The sequence below is a fragment of the Equus przewalskii genome, chromosome 29 (genome assembly GCF_037783145.1).
Source record: "Equus przewalskii isolate Varuska chromosome 29, EquPr2, whole genome shotgun sequence".
Lineage (NCBI taxonomy): Eukaryota > Metazoa > Chordata > Mammalia > Perissodactyla > Equidae > Equus > Equus przewalskii.
Window position 1 is genome coordinate 6503512 of NC_091859.1, and position 6391 is coordinate 6509902.

A 6391-nucleotide genomic window follows, 5' to 3' on the forward strand; every position below is an offset into this window, starting at 1 on the left:
CCAGTGAGAAGTTGACTGAGTAGTAGCTACAGGATATATTTTCAGATATGGATAGAATCAACAATATCAGTGAATTATGTTTGAGTTTGGAGGAACTCAAATACTTTTATTTCAGCCTTTTGGACTTCCACGTTAAACAAAACCATATTATTTTTATAAGAAATAAACCGCCTTAAAGAATGTCTAGTTCTATGTCTTTGATCAATTAAGATGTCTAAAAGGAAGCTTCATTTGTGGGGGCTTTTTGTAGGTTTTTTGGCACCAACTAATAGGTAAAACATTGCATTACTGAATTCAATATTATTTTTTAGTTCAGTGAAAATGATTTGGATAAGTAATCATTAGAGGATCTCTTCTCCACATGAATAGTACATTACCTCTTAATTACCCAGGAGCTCATCAGCAAGAAAACATATTGATAGAAATTAAATATAGACAGCACATTCTGGACTAGAATCTTATTATTGGAAAATAAAAGTTCTCAAGTTGTTTGTTTTCCATGAAATTGTAAACAAATAAATAAATAAACCTTTCCTTTATCATTGGAATTTTTAACACCTCACTTTAACACTTCTAAAATATTAAGATATTCTAGAATAGCATTCTAGAGTTGAAGTTGGTGAACAACCAGGTAAATAGTTTCTATGTTAATCACATGTTAACATGAAAATGTTTCAATATCTTGGGTTATATTAGCTATAGTATTAAAATTGATTCACCTGATTCTTTGTGCTTTTTTTTAATGTGGCTACTAGAAAATTTACAATTAAAATATCTTGCTCATATTTGTGACTCGCTTGATATTTCCATTCCTATTGGATAGCACTGCTATAGAAAGATTGATCTTTATAAAATGTAAATGTGGTTACCTCCCTCATCTCTTGTATTTCTTTTTTAAGAATAGGATTCAAATGTCAAAGGACAGAATTTCTTGCCCAATCTGGATTTTGCTTATCCATGGCTTCCTTTTTCATCATGTCCACTGCCCCGATGTTGGTTCTATTCTATGACATTAGCCTAATTGTAGAACCTAGATGTAATTTTTGAAGCAATAACAACAGCAACAACATCCCAGACAATTCAGCTATGAGCACGTGTCAAAGTTTTGTCATAATCTTGCTACATGGGAAACAACTTCTAGTACACCAATTTACAGGTTTCTCTCCTGGGAGGGAGATTTATAGAAAATGTAGATTAGGCAAAAAGAATATTTAAAACTCCCCCAGCTTCTTGACTTTCAGGTGGATGTGTGAGTGACTGGTTCCCCAAGACAAATATTAATCCCATAAATAATTAATTATTTAAAATGGCAAAACATTTTATTATCGGAGTTCTAATTTATTCAAAGAAGAAGATTCCTAATTATATCATGCAATAATGTTTTGTCCCAGACCAGATTAGGAACAACATTTCTTTTACAGTAATTTACTTCCTTTTACCCCAAGGCCCTTACATATTCTCAAATGCCATTACCTTAGACAAGCCTTTCTGATCCCTTAGACTAGGTAAAAAATCTATTTGCTTTTCTAGAAATATATACACAATGTGTCTCACTTATCATGTTGCAATTTCAGGGCCTAGAATATAGTGCATTCTGAATAAATATGTACTGTGTAAAAATATTTCTGAACATGGAGACAGAAACTGAACCTTAGCTTGTATTAAACAAAAGCATTGAATTCAGAAGAACCGCTTGCACAGGTGTGGCGCTGCCTGGGAAGCCAGATGCATTGTTAGAATACTGCGTAGCGACAGGGAGGAAGGCAGATAACCTGAGGATTTGTGTCATCCGGTGCAAAGTACTACCTCACACGGGATTTTGTTTTCCCTTTAGAGGTAATGGACTACAGACTTTCTACCAAGTTTTCTTTTTCCTTCTGCTTTTTAAGTTCTTTGAAGATGCCTTAGTTATATATAGTGCAATTTAAATGTGTGGGGGTTTTTGGGAACAGATAAAATACACCAAGCAGTTGGAAATGTAGTGCTAGAGCCTAGAAGACAGGTCGGGGCTAAAAAGATCAAAATAGGAATACTTCGCATAGAAATGAGGAGTGAAGATATGAATTTCACTTTGGGATGTTTGCCCACAAGAAAGATCTTGATCAAGTAGAGAAGACTGAGAATAGAACGTGAGAGATGTGGACATCTTTATAATTCATTTGGCTTTTATTTTTCAACTTGCATAATAGGTATATTTATGCCCATTTAATGCAGTATTTATAAAGCAGAGGTATAATGTAAGGGAAAAATCATTGACTTCAGAGACAGAAAATCTGTATCCTAGTCATGTTTTGTAATTTCTGCAGGAAGAATCAACTATTCCGTCTGCTGTGTTCATCTAGGTTCTATACCCTAAAGATGGTGACAGATAATACAATCCACTGAATATAACTGGAGTGGTTCTAAATATCATTTGTAATACAAATAATGTTCCCACTGAATCATATTCCCAAGGAATAGTAGAAAGTCTAAAAGTCTAGTCATAACTCATCTGAGAACACTTGAATACTTATGAGTATCTTTAGTAGTTGTGTTCAGTCTGGTTTGATCCGAACTCGGTGTCCTGAGTAGAGGAAGCTGAGTATAAGCTGGTTTGAGAGGGTGGTGTTCAAGGTGTAGGAGCTGGACCAAATTCCTTGTAGACCCTTAAGTGTGGTGGAATGACCATTTGCCTGACATCAACATCTCTTTGAGGGTGGATTGCCTAGTTCCCATGCAAATGGCTTTTCTGGTAAGCTACTTACATTCCCTAGTCCAGCCCTTCCTTGGGCTGCTGCAGGGCGTAGGGACTGGGCAGGCTCTTCACCTGGTCGCTTGTGGGACTAGAGACCAGGCAACGATGGGGCAATGCTGCCCAGAAACCTGGTGTTGGTTGAACTTCTGAGACCAAAAGTGAACACAATGAACAGCCAGAGTCCAGCTCATGGTGGTTTGAGATAAATCCCCCAATTTGGCCACTACATAGGAACTAGAGGAGAGTCTTTTCCAATATCATTTGTTTCTCAGGGGAGGAAAATTCACCTAGACTTTGCTCACTTGTGAGGTTTCATATTCTTTAGACTACTGCAGCACTTCCAGTAGAAATACAATGATAGCCGCACGTGCAATTGTAAATTTTCCAGTAACCTATTAAATTTTAGATACTAACCATGAAAGCTAAAAAGTGAGTTCCTAAATTGCTTTGGCTATCAAGTGTTAAGTAGCCACAGACGGACAGTGGCTGCTATCCATAGGCCAGCTTTAGCCTCCCTTGGCAACCAGCTGGCTCAGACTGCAGGTGGATCTTCCTCCCAGATGGAATGCCAAGCTGGAACTTTGATTTGGCACTTTTTCACCTTACTTGTTTCAGAGATGCAGACTGGTTTTCCATTCACACACAGTGCTGAATTATAATAGTTCACTCAACTATTTCAGTGATTCTGTTACCCTTCTTTGTTCTCAAGCTTTGGTAAAGATCACCCTGATCTATCTTTTCAAACATTTTTCCTTAACATCAACCACTGAGTGAAAAACCATGGCCTCCTTAATAAATGTATTCACTCCTTGTCTGGAGCAGCTATCCAAAGACATTTTAAATAGCAGAATGATTCCCAGAGCAAGGTCAGAACTTCACTGCAGAGCTATCAGTAGTATTAGCATAGGTACATATAAAGAGAGAACGTTGCAAGAGTTTGGAGGTAGCAGAATAGGACAGAAATATCTACAAATACACTGAAAATGGACATACAGACTAGACGAGAGAGAAGAAACAAATTAGAGCAATGCGTTTGCTGATCTGGGTAAATACCCCTCAGGGCTCTCCCTTTCTTTTGTCCACATTCCCAGTTACCAACAACATTCTAATTCTAATCTGACTTCCTAGAACCCCCCAGCCCTGTAAAGGTACTTTTCAAACGAAATGTTATTTTTCTTTCTTTTTCTTATCTATTAAAGTTTAGTGGTTATTTCTTTCCAAGATGTGAAACACCATATTTGCTTGACTACCTAATTTGTTTGTTTTAACATCTGCTACCAAAAATTTAGTTCATCTGTAGAAGCCCCAGGGCTGACTACAGAGAACATGCTGTAAGGAGTCCCCCTGCCAGTGTAACACTAATTAGCCTCTTTCTCTACCGTGTGCCCTTTAGCTGTTTGCTTTTTTCAACATAATCAAGAGTTTTATTAACTAGCTTGAGAAAAAAGATGTCTGTCATACTGGGGGCACACTCAGAAATTTGAAATTATTAATAACCCAAACACATATTACAGTCTAAGTAAAATGAATTAATTATCCCATCAAATAAAACTATAATTGGACTAATGTTATCTTAATTGTCAATGGAAAATAATAAAATTTCTACATGCTATTAGCATAGAACAATGTTGAAGGAAAGTCTTCAGGTGACCAGCTGGTGTGGTAACTACATGAGAGCAATTCCCACATTACTCCTGCAGGACACCATGGATTTGCAGGCCGCTCTGGAAATTTCCTTTTCACAGAATCAATTGCAAAAGATATGCAACACCTCCAGAGAACTAGAAGACAGACCGTGTGCAAACAGATGAAAACATTTCTCCAGCCAAGCAAATATTAATCCTGCTAGACTCCGACCTACAGTTACTGTGTGACCATTCATTTCAAAGAAAGGTCACGCTGCAGATCTCAACAATATCAGTAAGGCAAAAAGTGGAATAGAAGTTTGAACATACCATGGAAAATGCTACAAGCAATTTTACATCATAACCTTTTATTATGAAATCAACCCAAGTGTTAATTTGAAGAAAAACAAAAGATTTTGTGGCTAAACAGTTGTGACTTCTAGCATGCCATGATATGTTGATAAAATCACAGAGATACATGTATAAAGTTGTGTAACTAATATTTAGAAAGCATAGAGAAATATCTATTAAATAACTTTATATTACTCTTCATGTAGAACATGGAGCCTAAAGTGAAGAAAAAGTGGAACACCAGAGTGAGCACCACTCCTCAATCAAGTGGCAGCAAGTGAGGAAATGTATGCCTTATCTAATATGGATAGGACTCTAATTGGAAAATTCCAAAAGAAACAACAGTGATAGTGTGATAGCTATGGTTCATGTAAGCTTTAGCATTTCCAAACAGATATTAAGAATCATCTGTGGCTCCTGTGTTTTATTTATTCAACATCCATTATTTTATGACCTCATTGGGTGAACAAAAGGATGATTTTAAAGACATAATAAGTGCTAGTGAAAGGGGTACATTTTCTCCTCTCCCCACATCTTGGCCTTGGGCCATAGTGACTAGGAATTTCACCAGGAAAGAGCCGGGAAAGGATGCTCTCCCCATCTCCACCCCCTAGAAGAGGAGCTTGTACAAATAACTAACAGCCTTGTATTCTGGGAAGGAGGGGTGAAGGTGAGGAGTCTGAGCCAGAGCTGGAACATGTTGCATTTTTTAAAAATTCATGTAAAGATTATTTGCCAGTGTCCCTCCCACTTTTCTCCAGGGCTCTAGCCTGCTTTTGAACCTGCCCAGAGCAGGACTGACTTACGGGAATGGTAAGACATGCAGCTCAGCACATTTATCTGCCAAGGAGGGCAGAATGGTCTCTTAAGTGGACTTGTGTTCAGAGGCAGTTTACCAGTTCTCAAGCAGTCAGCATCCCTGGGACCAAAAGGGAAACTACCTCTCATGGAATTTCTGAACTTGCCTGCTTTACTATATGCTAATCAAGCTTGGGAAGCTTTGGGAATGCAAATATTTGCCACCTATTTAAAGATACATCCTCAATCAAGAATAAATGAAGTAGGGGCTGGCTCCATGGCATAGTGGTTAAGTTCATGCACTCTGCTTCAGCAACGTGGGCTTGCGGGTTTGGATCCCAGGCATAGACCTACACCTCTTATCAGCCATGCTGTGGCAGTGACCCACATACATAATAGAGGAAGATTGGCACAGATGTTAGCTAAGGCGAATCTTCTTCACCAAAAAAAAGAATAAATGAAGCAAATTGGTGGAGGCATATGAGAAATAGTTTTAAGGCAACAATTATCCTCAATTCATTTTTAGGAAAAAATATAAAGGAAAATTTCCTTCTTGATTTACATCAATGATCTCAAATTACCAAATGCAGAAAATATCCACAAAGCTAATAACTTATCTATGTTAATGCTCTTATGAGTTTCATTTCATCCATTTTCACTTTGTGGATAATTTTTAATTGCAGTTCAATTAAAAGATTATTTCTTTTAAGAATGCCTGTAAGAAGCCATAAGAAGCACATTGTATAGTTTGTTACATTAGAAGATGGAGAAATGCTCAGACCCTATTCCATCTGAACTCACTCAACTCACCTTAGTTGTACCAGAGATTACAAACTTATGCCTCATTGACTGATGTGTACTAATTGACCTAACAATGATTTTT